The 14,238-nt window shown below is 43.7% G+C and overlaps 1 pseudogene; it reads left to right on the forward strand.

Moving 5' to 3' along the window:
• The first annotated feature begins 8,907 nt into the window (after nt 1-8,907).
• On the forward strand, nt 8,908-14,038 carry LOC130266019 (class II histocompatibility antigen, B-L beta chain-like; annotated as a pseudogene).
• Nucleotides 14,039-14,238: the final 200 nt, after the last annotated feature.

Below are 14,238 nucleotides of genomic sequence, written 5' to 3' on the forward strand. Positions count from 1 at the left end.
GTGGTTCAGATGCTGGAGGCTTAGGAGGTGCTGGACTCGGTGTCCTCTCAGGAGTACTGAACAGTTCTGCTTTGTGCATGCACGCTTCTATCATCTGTGCTAGGGTTGGTTCTGGGTATAGTGGCAGGCTTAGGATAACTCTTCGACATGCTTGATTGGTGTTTTTTTTCTGCTAATTCTTTAATCAGTTCTGCCTGCATGGCTGGATTATGCACCTGGCGTTCCACCTGTGTCTTCAATCGATCTATAAAGCTTAAAAAATTCTCAGAAACATATTGTTTAATATTAACATAACTAGTAGTTACTTCAAGTGTTGGCAATTTGATAAAGGCCTTTTCAGCTACATCACAAACTTTATTCAAAATAAATTTAGACAATAACCGAGTTTGCTTTTCAGGGCAGTGTATTTCTCCCTCTCCACATAAATGATTTAATGTAATTTCATTATCATCAGAATCTTTGGAATGTTTAGGATTTTTGTGAAGCTCAGTTAAAAGACTGCTTAAAGAATGTTTCCAAATATTAAGCCATAATTCATATTCAGCTGGAGTTAGCAAACACCTGAAAAGGTCCTTTAGATCATGGGGAACTAATTCATTGGACAAAAGATTTGTTCATAGCATCCCTTTAAATATTTCACTTTGCCTCCCAAATTCCCTTTGTACCTTACAAATTTCCTTTTTATCTTGGTATGATAATGGTTCGTAGCTTCTTCTACCATTCTTTCTACCCACATAATGAACTGGTGCTGCATCAAAAACATGATGAGGTTCAGGGTTATTCAATAAGTTAGGGGTTAATTGGTTCTGTGTCTCTGCAGTCTGCGGGTGTGTCCCTGAAACACATGCTGCCACTCCCCCTCCCTCAGCACTCCCGGAGCTTTTATTGTTTTCTGTCCCGGTGTTAGAAAAAGGATTACAAGGCGGCATGGAAACACCAGCTTGGAAAACTGGGTTAAATAAGCCAGGAAAATATTGAGCAGAAATGGGAGTTGGATGCAGGAATGGATTATTGGAAGAAAAAGGCATATTGTTAGGAGTTACTACAGGTTTTTCCCCTTGCACTGAAGAAAGGTGATTTTCTAAATTAGAATGGTCAGGCGGCAAGGCTGAAAGACAGGGATGCATTGGTAAATTTGTAGCAGATTGTTTAGAAGGGTCCAAGTCTGTATAACTCAGGGGATCTTTAGAATTAGTAGTTTCTTGAGGTATTTTTGATTTATCTTTTAATTCAGGGACAGAAGATTCCGAATTAGGCAAAGAGGGTTTTAAAAAATTTTCCTGTGGTTGATCTTTGTTTTCTAATTGTGATAAGTGTTTGTGAATATTTAAAAATATAGGCAAAAATAAAGCAGCAGTGGTATCGCCTTTCTGTATTTTAGAAGTTAATAAATCTCCAACACTGTCCCAAAATAAAACTGAATTGATATTTTGCTTTTCAAATTCTATAACTTCTCGAGACAACCAGCTAACAAACTTTCTAATATGTTTTTTAGAAATTACAACATCCTGTGCATCTAACATTTCTTTAAGCTGAGAAATAATACTCTTTTGTTGCGCAGAAAATTTCCCCCCCATTCCGATGTTATAAACACAAAATGCACAATTCCCTTACTTTCGCAGAAAGTTACACAATAGTAGTTCGTTGCAAACCCAGGTGATCTGTGTGTGTGGGGGTGCTGGGCTTTTGTTACCACACGTGGCTGTCCGGTATGGCAGCACTGGCGGTCCCGGGGAACTCCTCCTAAGGGAAATCCCCGCACCCGTGCTTACACCAATAACGTAGCACACGCCAGCAGAGCTAGCCAAGCACGTAAATGCCGGCGGGATTGCGCAACACCACTCACGTGCTGGCTGCTCCACACTGGAACTGCCGCCGCTGCCAAGCCCGCGGGATACAAACCTCCCCCCACGAGTCTGGGGCTATTCCATCTAAAAAAAAACCCCCTCCCCTGTACCTCAGGGCTAGATTGGGGTTCACGCCTCCCCGAAGGGATATTTTACCTTTCTCAGACGAAGTGCGATCGCGCCATAACTCTGCAAAAGTTCCGATCCAGAACCGGCTCCTCCGATTTCGCAGAGAAGTTATCCGTTTCACCCTCCTATGTTCGGGGCTGGTAAAAAGCAACTCCGACCCACGGAGGTAGTCGAACAGCCCAATGGGCCTTTTAAAGTCTTAAAACAGGGACTTTAGCCAAAATGGGGTCTAAAACTGAAGCCCCACGTTGGGCGCCAACTGCTAAGATACTTTGTGTCTTTTTCCTAATTACTTAAGATCAGACAAGTATCATAGCATGGATGGAAAAAGGATACAAAGGAGGCTCCTTCAATCTCAGTTTATTCTATGGTGATGGTGTGGCCGGAAAGAGGGCGAGACTCTCTGGGAGCCAGGTATTCAGGAGAGGGGAATGGGAGTGGCCTTGGCTGGCGGCCAATGGGATGAGGACACAGGGGGACTAGGATCAGAATACCCGAGCCCTCGGTGGGCTACAAGGTCACAGGGGAAGGTCACAGGACCGGAAGGAGGACATGAACTGGGGACTAGCCGGAAGGAGGTTGCAGGGTATGCTGATTCATTCCTTTTACCTCATTTACCGAATTACAACAAGATGCGAAGAAAATTTTATCTGAGAGCTAAAGAAAATTTGGAAGGATACATCTCCACAGAAAAGCATCCAGTAATTCAGGTATGGACTCAATTTTTACAAAGATGGGTGATACATTATGAAGAAAAATCACTTTTTGATTTAGTATCATGGACTAAAGGTGAAGACGTAGAACTAAGTAATGAAACGGCATTTAATATGAGTAACTGGACTAAAATTGGAGAACAAATATTAAATGCTGCTTTAAACAATGATAAAATAAAATTAAATCTTAGGGAATTATATTAAAGTTGCTGAAAGAGATAAAAGCGGATTTGTCTAGCAGCAGCATGGAAGAAAATGTACTTACGCCATGCAGAGAGACTTCACTGACTGAGAAACCCTTAGCAGCTGTCTCAGAGACCCCTAATCCATCCCATATTGCTGTGGGGGGGCCTGAGGAAAGCCCCAAGATGGCAGTGACCACATGGCAGGAGAAGAAAAAGCCAGGAAAAATCCCGAGACGGCAGCGGCCTTGTGGCTACAGGTGGGAAAAAAGAAACCCAGCCTCCCTCAGGGGGTGTGGGTTCACCACCAGTCCAGCCGTGGTGGGGTGTGTCTTTTTCTGCAACCACGCCTTGGTGGGATGTACCCCCTCCTTCGATGCAGCCTTGTTGGGTGGTACCCCTGATTGCAGTCCAGCCTCCGAGGGACAGGGTCCTGACCCCAGTCCAGCCTTTGGAGGGTATGATTTCATCCCAGCAAGCAAGCCTGCCTCCACCTCCAGTCACCATGGAAACCCCTGCCAACAACTGCCTGGAAAGGGGAATCCCCCATGACCTCATACTAGGAGGTTCTTTGGACACCTTGAGAAACCCATGGAAGCCGGAAGTAAAAACACCAAAGCTCTGAACTCAACTTCTGCTTCAAATAACAGCTCCAATCCTTCTGTGATCTCCGAAATGAAGCCTTTAACCACATCTTAAAGCTTATCTATACCTCCAACTGAAAACTGGAAATTTTAAGGGTAGCGGGAGGAGATTTTTAAGTCGCCAGTTTAATTAACACACAGTGTCCGTGGGAACAGGGAAATCTCTCCCCAAGAAATAAACACCTACATACTAACCTTCCACTAAGCTATGGGGAGGAGAAACACATAGATATAAAAGGGGAATGGCCTGCAACCATGTAGCATTTTCAAACAGCTGCAATTACACGAAAAGCCACCATCCCAGGTAGGGGGTGGGACCCAAACACCTACACTAGCATCAGAACTAGAAATTAGAGTGTGGGGAAAAAATCCCTGCAAAATGCTCACTGAGTGAAAAAGAGCAAGAAAAGAATTACCAAAGTAAAGTTTCGTAGAGACAGTAGCAAACAAGCTGACCTGAAAAGATATCACTGGACACATAGAAAGGCTAGAACACAGCAACAGAGGACAAACCATCTTCTCAACAAATGTAAAAACATGTTACTTGTCTCATGTCTTACGACAGTGAAAATAAAATTTAAAAAACTTTACACCAACCAAGGCAATGTAACCAACATTCACCTTCAGCAGAGTTCAACATCTGTTTTACCCACCTCTAATGTAACTTTGCCAAAGCATGTATATTTTGCAACCTTTACTAAATTAACATTTGCCTTGTTAACCTGTTTTATTTTTTTTGAAGTTGCAGTGAAGATACCATGTCAGTACTGCAAATATGGGATGCAGTTTGTTAAACATGTCGTAAAATCTGTAGTACAATACTTACTGCTGTCATTTATAGGTACTGAGGCTGCACAAATTAGTTCTTTTACAGTTGCAAAAAAGGTGTTTTATCAATATTGCAAATATAATCTAAAATTTCTTAAGTGTATGTTGAAATTCACAGTAGAATGATTGTTAATGTTACTCATATACATTGCACTAGCATCATACTCAATCAGCCATCCAGAAAAGTTTGAAGATCTTGCTTACTCTGACATTATAAGTTCAACAAGTCAAATCTATGCAGATTAGTTTAGTAAAAAATATTTCATTGACAAATTACAATTACAAAGTTTTCTAAAATACCTACCTCTTATCACTTTTGCTTACAGTATTCAAAATTTAGTAAAGGTTTGTTTTAAAATATAATAGAAAATTTTGTCTAGTCTACAGTCTCAATCCTGGTCAGATTCAGATTTTAACTAAGGAAAACGAAATACTTACCATCAAACCTTTTAAGTCTGTTTCAGTTGTGGCCAGATAGAAATCTGACTGACAAGGAGAGAAAATGATGAAATCCAGATATTTTTGAGTTAAAAATGAAAGCAAGTGATTTTGACTAGCTGATTTAGCCTTGCAAAAGTTAAAACCTTTTCCTTTGGGATAAACATGAAGAATCTTACCTGGAGAAGATTCTCCTTAGTAATCATTTAAAGGAAAACTCCTCAACAGTATTAAACACTAAAACTGGATTGTAATATATCAGCAATTATAATTCTCACCAAATTAAGGTAATTCAAAAGTGCATGTTTTGTTCCTGTTCTAATTTCTAAAAACAAAGGGAGAGAAAGGAGAAAAGGAAACGTGTGTTCTTAATTGAAACAGTTTTAAGTTAAATGGTTTATTGTTTTTAAATAAAATAAAGAAAGAGGAGTAAAGAATAAAAGAAATATGTATGTTCTTATTTGAAATAGTTTTAAGTTAAACGGCCTTTTGTTTTTAAAATGTTAATGGTTTTGAACTGAATAATTCATGTTTAATGTTGAATTGTAACATTATAGTTACTAAGCAATCGAGCCTGTAACATGAATAACAGAAATTGTACCTACCTCACAGGGTATAGGACATTGAAATAAGAGTTGTTTGTTTACAAAATACTTTATTGTTTACAAATTGCTTTGTTAAATTGGTTTTTTACACAGCTCTGAAGCTAAATGTTTTATTAAACAAAGTTATAATTCTGTTGTTGAGCAGTTAAATTGTGATATGTGAAACCAGAATATAACTAAATACCCAACTGCTCCTGAACATAAGCACTGCAGCTTCAGGTACATGGAACCTATCACCAACTAAGAAACCAAATTTATTAAGCTAGGTAAATGACCCATTCAAATTGAATTTATGCTGACAATGTCATATTGCATGCAAAAGGATCCTTGCAGGTAAGATAACAGAGAACAAGCCGCATATTTGCATTTTTAAATTTTTTTTCAAATTAATAAAAAAGAAATGGGGAATTGTCACAGTACAAGCTGGTTTGTTACTCAGATATATATGGAGAAGCAGCCTGATGGGACAGACAGTCCTTCAGGAATAGTGATAGGACAAATTTGGAAATAGACAAGGATTTGGACCTATGGGCTCCTGCCTGGGCTGCGGAGGCTACTGGTCAAAAAGACTGGGCAGCCTGAACTTTGAACCAATCACAAGTGCTGGCCGAGGAACGTTAAGGAAGTTATTTAAGGAGCAGTACAGAACAATAAAGTGCTTTTTGTCACATGAAAAAGAAAGTGCTTGTGTCTATGTCTCGGGCTCAGCACCAATCACATAAGACTGTTCTAGTGTTTTCAGTCCATAAGATAATTCCTCTTTTGGCTGCTTTTAATGCTCCATAGAGGGCTTGTACCAGCAGTCCATAATTTGCTATCCACAAATGACACCAACCTACCATTCCCAGAAAAGCTTGCATCTTTCTCATAGTATGGGGCTCTGGGAGTTGACAGAAGGCTTCTTTCCATTCATAGCTGAGCTGTCTGTGCCCATGGAAGATCTCAAGCCCCAAGTAAAGTACAGCTTCCTTGGCATACTGTGCTTTGTCTTTAGAAACTCTGTACCCACTCAGTCCCAAGAAGTTTAATAAACTTAGGGTAAATCATATGCAGTCATCTCTGGTTCTGGCCGCAATCAGGATGTCATCCACATATTGAATAACTCCTTCTGCTTCTTCTCTTTTGCAGCCTTCTAATTCTTTTGCTAGCTGCTTTTCAAATATTGTTGGTCTATTCTTGAAACCTCAGGGTAAAACTGTCCAAGTAAGTTTACTTTTCCTCCCTGTCTCAGGAATTTTCCCATTCAAAAGTAAAAAAGCTCTTGGCTACTTTTGTGCACAGGAATGCAGAAAAAGGCATCCTTCAGGTCTACAACAGTAAACCACCCTAATTCAACTGTCAGTGTGGTCAAAAGGGTGTAGGAATTGTCTACCACTGGGTATAAGTCCTCTGTAATTTTGTTAATTGTTATTAAATCTTGTACTAATTGATAATTATTATCTTATTATCAGGTTTCTTAACTGCTAATATGGGGGTGTTGCATCTGGACTCACATTGCACTAGTAACTCGCACTGAAGTAATTTTTCAATTAAAGATACCAATCCCTTACAGTCCTCTAATTTCAAAGGGTACTGTTTTTTGCCTTACCAGCGTGGCTCCTGGTTTGAGTGCAATACTCACTGGTTCTGCCTATTTGGATCTTGCTGGGATATCAGTGGCCCACACTATTGGATTGACTGCATTTTCAACTTCAGTGGGTATTTCCTGTAAAAAAAATGCAACAACTTGGACAAATTTAGATTCAGATATTACAACTTGAACACCCTTTCCTTCTTAAATTTAATTTCTGCTTCCAATTTTTCTAGCAAATCCCTCCCCAGCAATGGCTTAAGGGAGTTAGGCATATAGAGGAATTGATGGGTTACCCAGTAGTTCCCCAGTTTGAATTTTAAAGGTTGGAAGAAAGGCTGTGTTTTGCTTACCCCGGTCACCCCAACTAAAAGTATCTTAACTCAGTTTCCCTTCTAAGGTATTTAACACAGAATATGCTGCTCTGGTATCTACCAAGATGTCATCTTTCCCCAGCTTAGCTCTAACCAAGGGCCCTGCTGGGGGAGAAGCCTTTGGTCCCCATTATTCTGAGCTTGAGCTTTGTACTACCGGGAGTGGAGGAACTGGGAATATTTGTTTCAATGCGGGACCATGCTTCTTCCAATATCCCCATTTTTTACAACAGGCACCCTGATCTTTTCCTGTAGAAGTTTTCTTCGGTGACTTTTCATGAGTAGCTTTCTCACTGGCAACTTACTGGGTTGAGGTCTAACTCTTGTATATGGGCCCCTTCCAGGCCACTTCTAGTAATTTATCTATATCTCAAACTCCCTCAATCTTTTGCAGCTTTCTTCTTACATCATTCGTAGCTTGACCCATAAACAAGAGAACTAGATGTGCTTTCCCTTCGAATGATTTGGGATTTAGATGTGTAGATTTGATGTCAGTTTCACTTCACCTATTTAAAAAAATCACTGGGTGATTCATCAAAATTTTACTGTACTTTGTAAAGCTTGGACCAATTTAGAGCTTTATGGACACCATGTTTTAACCCATATATTGTCACAGGCAGCTAGTCTGAAGCTGTCCCCCAAAACTCAACCAGCCTAGTAAACAATCCCTGAAAGGACTGGTTGGATTTAAAGCTAGACAGAGACCTTCAGCCAATCTCATTGAGCCCCAAATGCAGATGTATCATTGGCCAGGGAGCTGGACAGTGCTAAAACCCAGACCAATCCACTCTCTAGATCCAGGAGTTTTAAACTTCCTAAAGGAGGCTGGAAGAATAAACTGGGGTTGTTATAACAAGGATCTCTGAGAGTTTGTGTCATTTGTATGTCTCTGAAAAACTACCTCCGCCAGAACAATATACCACAAGATTTTGGTATTGTTTTAACTTTGCCATATGTTCTGGTAAATTAGTGCCCCATCCCAGATTTTCTAGAAGGAATACCTCTGTAACGGTGCCTTGGGTCAACCCATCTGCTATTCTTGCTATACTTGCCTCTACCGAGGTTGTAACAGCTTTATTAACCTTCATCTCTCATTGGGATCAAGTAATCTGTCAAATATAGAGATCAAATCAGCCCAGTCAGGGTTTTGTATGTTAATTACCCTTTCTACTAAATTTGCCACCTTATCTGGGTTTTCCTGATATTTCCCCACAGTAGTTTTCCACTGTTCTAACTCGATAAGGGAGTATAGAACCTTTACATATACTGGTCCCTGGTTGCCGACTGTTTGCCATAAAGGGGCTGGCAGAACCACTTCTTTTCCTCTTTCTTTTTTTGACCTAGTAAGTTTTGCTGTAGGGCTGTGTTCTTTTATGGTTTTTCTGGCTGTCTTTCTTTTCTTTTGCCTGCTCAGGGCAGCTGTGAACTCATCTTCCTCTTCGGAAGAGCTATCTGACCAAGAGCTGTCTGACTGTTGAATCTGCTGTGGTAGATCTGCTTTGACCAACATCGATATTAGAAATCACCCAGCATGACTTACAGTACTCTGGGAGCTGGGCTGGCTGCATCTCACTTCGATGCCGTCATCTCCTGAGGCAGCTCCGTGGGTGAGGTGTTGCAGTGGAAACTCACAACGCTGAGACTAGTAGAAGCACCACTCCCTCTATGGGAGGTTCCCTCTCCACCCTCTCGGTAGAAGGCTCTGCCCACCAGCTCCATCTCTAGGGGCTGTGCTGTTGGCTGCACCCATCCTCCCACATCGCTCTCCTCAATTCGCTATTGTTTGTATTTTTTGGGCCTGGAGCTTCAACCATGTCCTTGGTTCTTGGGCTGGAAAAGGATTGTTTTGTCTAACTAAACTGTGAGGAGAACACTCTAACACTTTCTATGAAGTTCAGAGTTATATACTAATGCAGTACAGAAACTGGAAAATATACCAACTAAAACTTAAGGCATCATTGTCATGCCCTAGATCACCACATGGCCATGGTTGTATTGTGGTCATGTCTTGGTCACAATCATCTCATGCTCATGGCCATCTCTTGGTCATGGTTTTGTCATGGTCACATTCACAGTTATCTCACTGTAATTGTCATCTTATGATCATGGTTGTGTCATGGTCATGATCATCTCATGATCACCTCATGGTCTTCTCATGGTCTTGATCATCTCATGGCCACCTCAGGCCATCATTTCCTGATGACCATCATCTTATGCTCATGGATATCTCAGTGTAATGGTCATCTCACAGTCACCTCACGATCATGATCACACATGGCCGTGGTGTGTTGTGATCATCACATGGTCATCTCTTGGTCACAATAATCTCATTGTCAGGGTCTCACAGTCAAGGTCATCTCACTGTAATGGTAATCCCATGGTCACGGTTGTGTCATGGTCATGGTTATTTTATGATCATCTCATGTTCAGCTCATTTCCCACAATCTTATCATGGTCATCTCTCGGCTGTATTTGGGTCATGGTCATGGTTATCTCATGATCACAGATATCTCATGGCCACTGCATGATGATGGGTCATTTCCTGACAGTCATCATCTCATCATCTCCGTGATCTCATTGTTATGGTCATCTCATGGTCACAATTGGATCATGATCACCTCGTGGCCATGTCATGGTCACAATGGTCTCATGAGCACAATCATCTTATGGTCATCTCTTGGTCACAGTAATCTCACATTCATGGTCATCTCATGACCATGGCCGTGTCAGGGTCATTGCATGCTCATGGTCATCTCATGCTCATGGTCATCTCATCATCACAATCATGTCATGGTCATGGTCATCTCATAATCATCTCTTGGTCAACTCATGTTCACAATCATATCACGGTCATCTCATGGCTGTGGTTGTGTCATGGTCATGGTCATCTCACAGTCACCTCATGGTCATGATTGTCTTACAGCCATGGTCATGTCACTGTCTTGGTTCTGTTTTGGTCATCTCATGCTCACGGTCATCTCACTGTAATGGCCATTTCACAGTCACCTCATGATCCTGATCACACATGGCCATGGTGTGTTGTGGTCATCTCATGGTCATCTCTTGGTCACAATCATCTCATGCTCATGGTCACCTCACAGTAATGGTTATATCATTGTAATGGTCATCCCATGGTCCTGATCATCTCATGATCATGGTCATCTCATGGTCACAGTCATCTCATGGCCATTCCATACTCATGGTAATTTCCTGATCACCATCATCTCATGGTCACGGTCACGGTCACAGTTCTGTCAAGTTCATATCATAGTCATGGTCATCTCATGATCATCTTGTGGCCATCTCATGGCCATGGTCACTATCATGTCATGGTCTTGATCCTCTCATGGTCACGGTGTGGTTTTCTCACAGTCATGGTAATCATATAGTCATCTCAGAATTACCTTATGGTCACAATGGTCTCATGGCCGTAGTTGTGTTTTGGTCATCTCATGGTCATCTCTTGGTCCCAGTCATCTCATGATCATGGTTGTCTCATTTTTATGGCCATCTCATGGTCCTTGTCATATCATGGCCATGGTCTTTTTGACCCCATGGCTCTGGTTAAGTCATAGTCACCTCATGGTCACCTCATGACCTTGATCACCTCACGGCTGTGTCATGGTCATTAAATGCTCACAGTCATGAAATGGTCATAGTCATCTTGTAGTCAGTTCATGGTCATGTTCATGGTCATCTCCTGATCACAATCATCTCATGTTCATGGTCATCTCCTGATCACAATCACCTCATGCTCATGGTTATATCATGTTCATCTCATGGTCAGCTCATGATCTTGATCACCGCCTGGCTGTGTCACTGTCATCCTATGGTCACAGTCCTCTCATGGTCACAATCATCTCATGGCCATGGTCACAGTTATGGCCATCAAATGGTCATGCTTATCTTATGATCATCTCGTGATCAACTCATGGCCACAATAATATCATGGTCATCTCATGATCATGGTGATGTCATGATGGTGGTCATGGTCACTTCATGGTCAACTCACGGCTGCAATCATATCACGGTCATGTCAAATCATAGCTGAGTCATCGTCATGGCCATTACATGGTCACATATTGCAATAAGGAACAAAGACACACAAACTTGCTTACTTGCTCCCAGGAAGATTGCTTATTGTAACCAAACAAGCCTTTTTATACTCAAAACATAATGCAAAGTTAACCAAAACTTCACTGAAGCAAGCAAGCATTGGCTGCCTGTCACTGTGGTGTTGCTGTTGACATGTCCCTTTACCCAGTCAGCTCTCTGATCCTGTGGTGCCCACGCATCTCCCCAGCCAATCACTGCCTCACACACAAGGTGACCACCAACCCACTCTCCGGCCATCTGACCCACAGCTGAACCCTTCCCAGAGTGCCCACAACTGCAGGGAGCACAGGGCTGGATTTGGCCACCAGAGAGTTGATGACCCTTGTGAGATCCTCAGTGCATTTAGTTCCTACACTTCATTAACGGCACCAACCGCGTGAGGTCAGTGGAGAGGAATATCTCCAACTGGGAGCAATTCCTGCACTTCGGCAGCGATGTGGGGCTGTACGTGGGGACACCTCCTTTGGGGACAAGGTTGTCAGGTACTGGAACAGCGACCCGGAATGGATGGAGCACAGACGGGCTGCGGTGGACAGGCACTGCCAGAACAACTACGAGTTGTCCAGCCCATTCCTCGTGGAGTGCAGAGGTGAGCGTGGGGCAGAGTATGTCCCCTCAGCCCCTGCCCTGGGAATGACCCTGGAGCCCCTCAGAACCTCCCTGGGAATCACCTGAGACACGTCAGCCCTTCTTGTTCACATTGCTGGGGCCTCCTATACCATCAGCCCAAGTGAGTCCTGTGGCTCTCCCAGTCCATCCCAGCCTCCCCAGGGCCTGCCAGTGTCTTCACAGTCCCCCCAATGTCAGCAGAGTCCCTCCCAATTCCTCTCAGTCCACAGCAATTCCATTCCCTGTGCACTCCCAGTCCTTCTAATTCCAATCCCAGACCTTCACTCTCTCTGCCATTGCCCCAATCCACTCCACTCACTCCCCACTCTCTCCAATTTCTTTCCCAGTCCCTCTCAGTGCCACACCAGCCCACTCCCATCTCTCCCAGTTCCCCCAGCTGATCCCAGTGTCCCCACTCTCTCCCAGTGCCCTCCAGTGTATCCATCTCTGTGGCCCTCAAGCTCCCAGCCCAGCCCCAGCTCCCTGCCTTGCTCTGTGATAGATTTCTACCCTGCCAAGATCCAGCTGAGGTGGTTCCAGGGCCAGCAGGAGCTCTCAGGGCATGTGATGGCCACTGACTTGGTCCCCAATGGAAACTGGATTTCTACCAGCTCCTGGTGCTGCTGGAACCCCTCCCCGAAGTGTGGGATCATCTCCAGCTGCCAGGTGGAGCACGTCAGCCTGGAGCCCCCCCTGAGCCAGCACTGGGGCACAGCCTGGACCCCACAGTGTGGGGGGAGTGGGGAGGCAGTGAGGGGGGTGAGAGAGGGATTGGGGTGTGCTGGGAGTAACTGGGAGGGAGTTTGAGATAGCCTGGTTTAAACTGGGACTAGGGGTTTGAAGGCCTAGAAAGGTTGAGAAGGAGTTGGAAGAACGTTGGGGAGGGTGGGATGGGGTTCTGGGGATCCTGGTGGGTACTGGGAGGCAGTTTGGGGGTGCTGGGTGTAACTGGGAAGGATTTGACTGAGCCTGAAAGGGATAGAAAAAGATCAACGATTGGAAAGCAGGGGTTGGAATGCCGTTGGTTGTGCAGTGAAGATTGGGAGGGTTTTGGTGAGTCCTGGTGGGGCTGGGAAGGGACTGGGAGAGGTTTGGAAGCCCTTGGGCAATGGGGGGTTACTGGGAGGGGGTTAGGGGATCATGAAAAGGACAGGAGGGGGCTTTGGTGGGTCCTGGGGAAGCTGGGAAGAGATTGGGAACAGGTTATGGAGAGTTCTGAGTAGGTGGGTGTGGGGATTTTTGGTTGGGTGGACAGTCGTCAGGACAGACTCAGGAGCTCTATGTTCTGTCTTGAAGTTTGTAGTTTATTATAAGGGCGTGGGTGTAAGAAAGAGTGTAAGAGAGAGTAGAGCATGGAGAGTAAAGAGGATAAGAGAGAACAGAGGATAAGAGGCGTAAGAGGGAATATAAGAGGGGTAAGAGAGTGATTTCCCATTTACAATACAATAAGTATTCTTCTATGATTAATATTCTAATTTCCAATAACCAATCTAATACAATATACTAATTTCCTAATATTTGCAGGCAACCTATAGGAATCACTAAATTACCATGTTTTATGGCTTTCTTATCTATAACACTTATCTTCAGACCTTTCCTGCCATGCTTGGAACAGGATGTCTGTTGGTTCTTTGGTATTTGTGGCATTTGGCATCATCTAAACAAAGGAAGAGGCCCTAAGCCTTCTCATGGCTGTTTTCAGCCTCAAAGTCAAAAACTGCTAACACTTCTATTTCATCTATTGTTTCAGAACTTCTCGCTAGGCACTCACATTCGTAAGATTTTTCTATTTCCTTCCCAACAGGTGGGGGTGACTGGGAGGGTGCTTGGAGGGGCTTGGGATCTCTATGAGAGGTTTTGGGGGGTCCTGAGCCCTGTGGACCCCCAGAGATGCTGCCAGATGCTGCCCACAGCAAGGTGCTGATGCAGATTGGGGGCTCCATGTTGGGCTTCATCTTCCTGGTACTGGGGCTTGGCTTCTAGCTGTGCAAATAGGTGAGGGGGGCATCTCAGAGAGTCGTGTTCCCATTCCTCTGGAGTGTGTGTGCTCCTGCTGGGGGCCCCTGGTCAGTGTCACCCCCTTTTATCTGTCCACAGAGCTCCTGAGCCAGAAGGGACTGCAGCCCCTCACCTGGCCTAGGGCCCAGCCCGGACCTCCCACTCTGTCCTGCGCTGATTTTGGG

Source organism: Oenanthe melanoleuca, unplaced genomic scaffold (assembly GCF_029582105.1).
Source record: "Oenanthe melanoleuca isolate GR-GAL-2019-014 unplaced genomic scaffold, OMel1.0 S001, whole genome shotgun sequence".
NCBI classification, from domain to species: Eukaryota; Metazoa; Chordata; class Aves; order Passeriformes; family Muscicapidae; genus Oenanthe; species Oenanthe melanoleuca.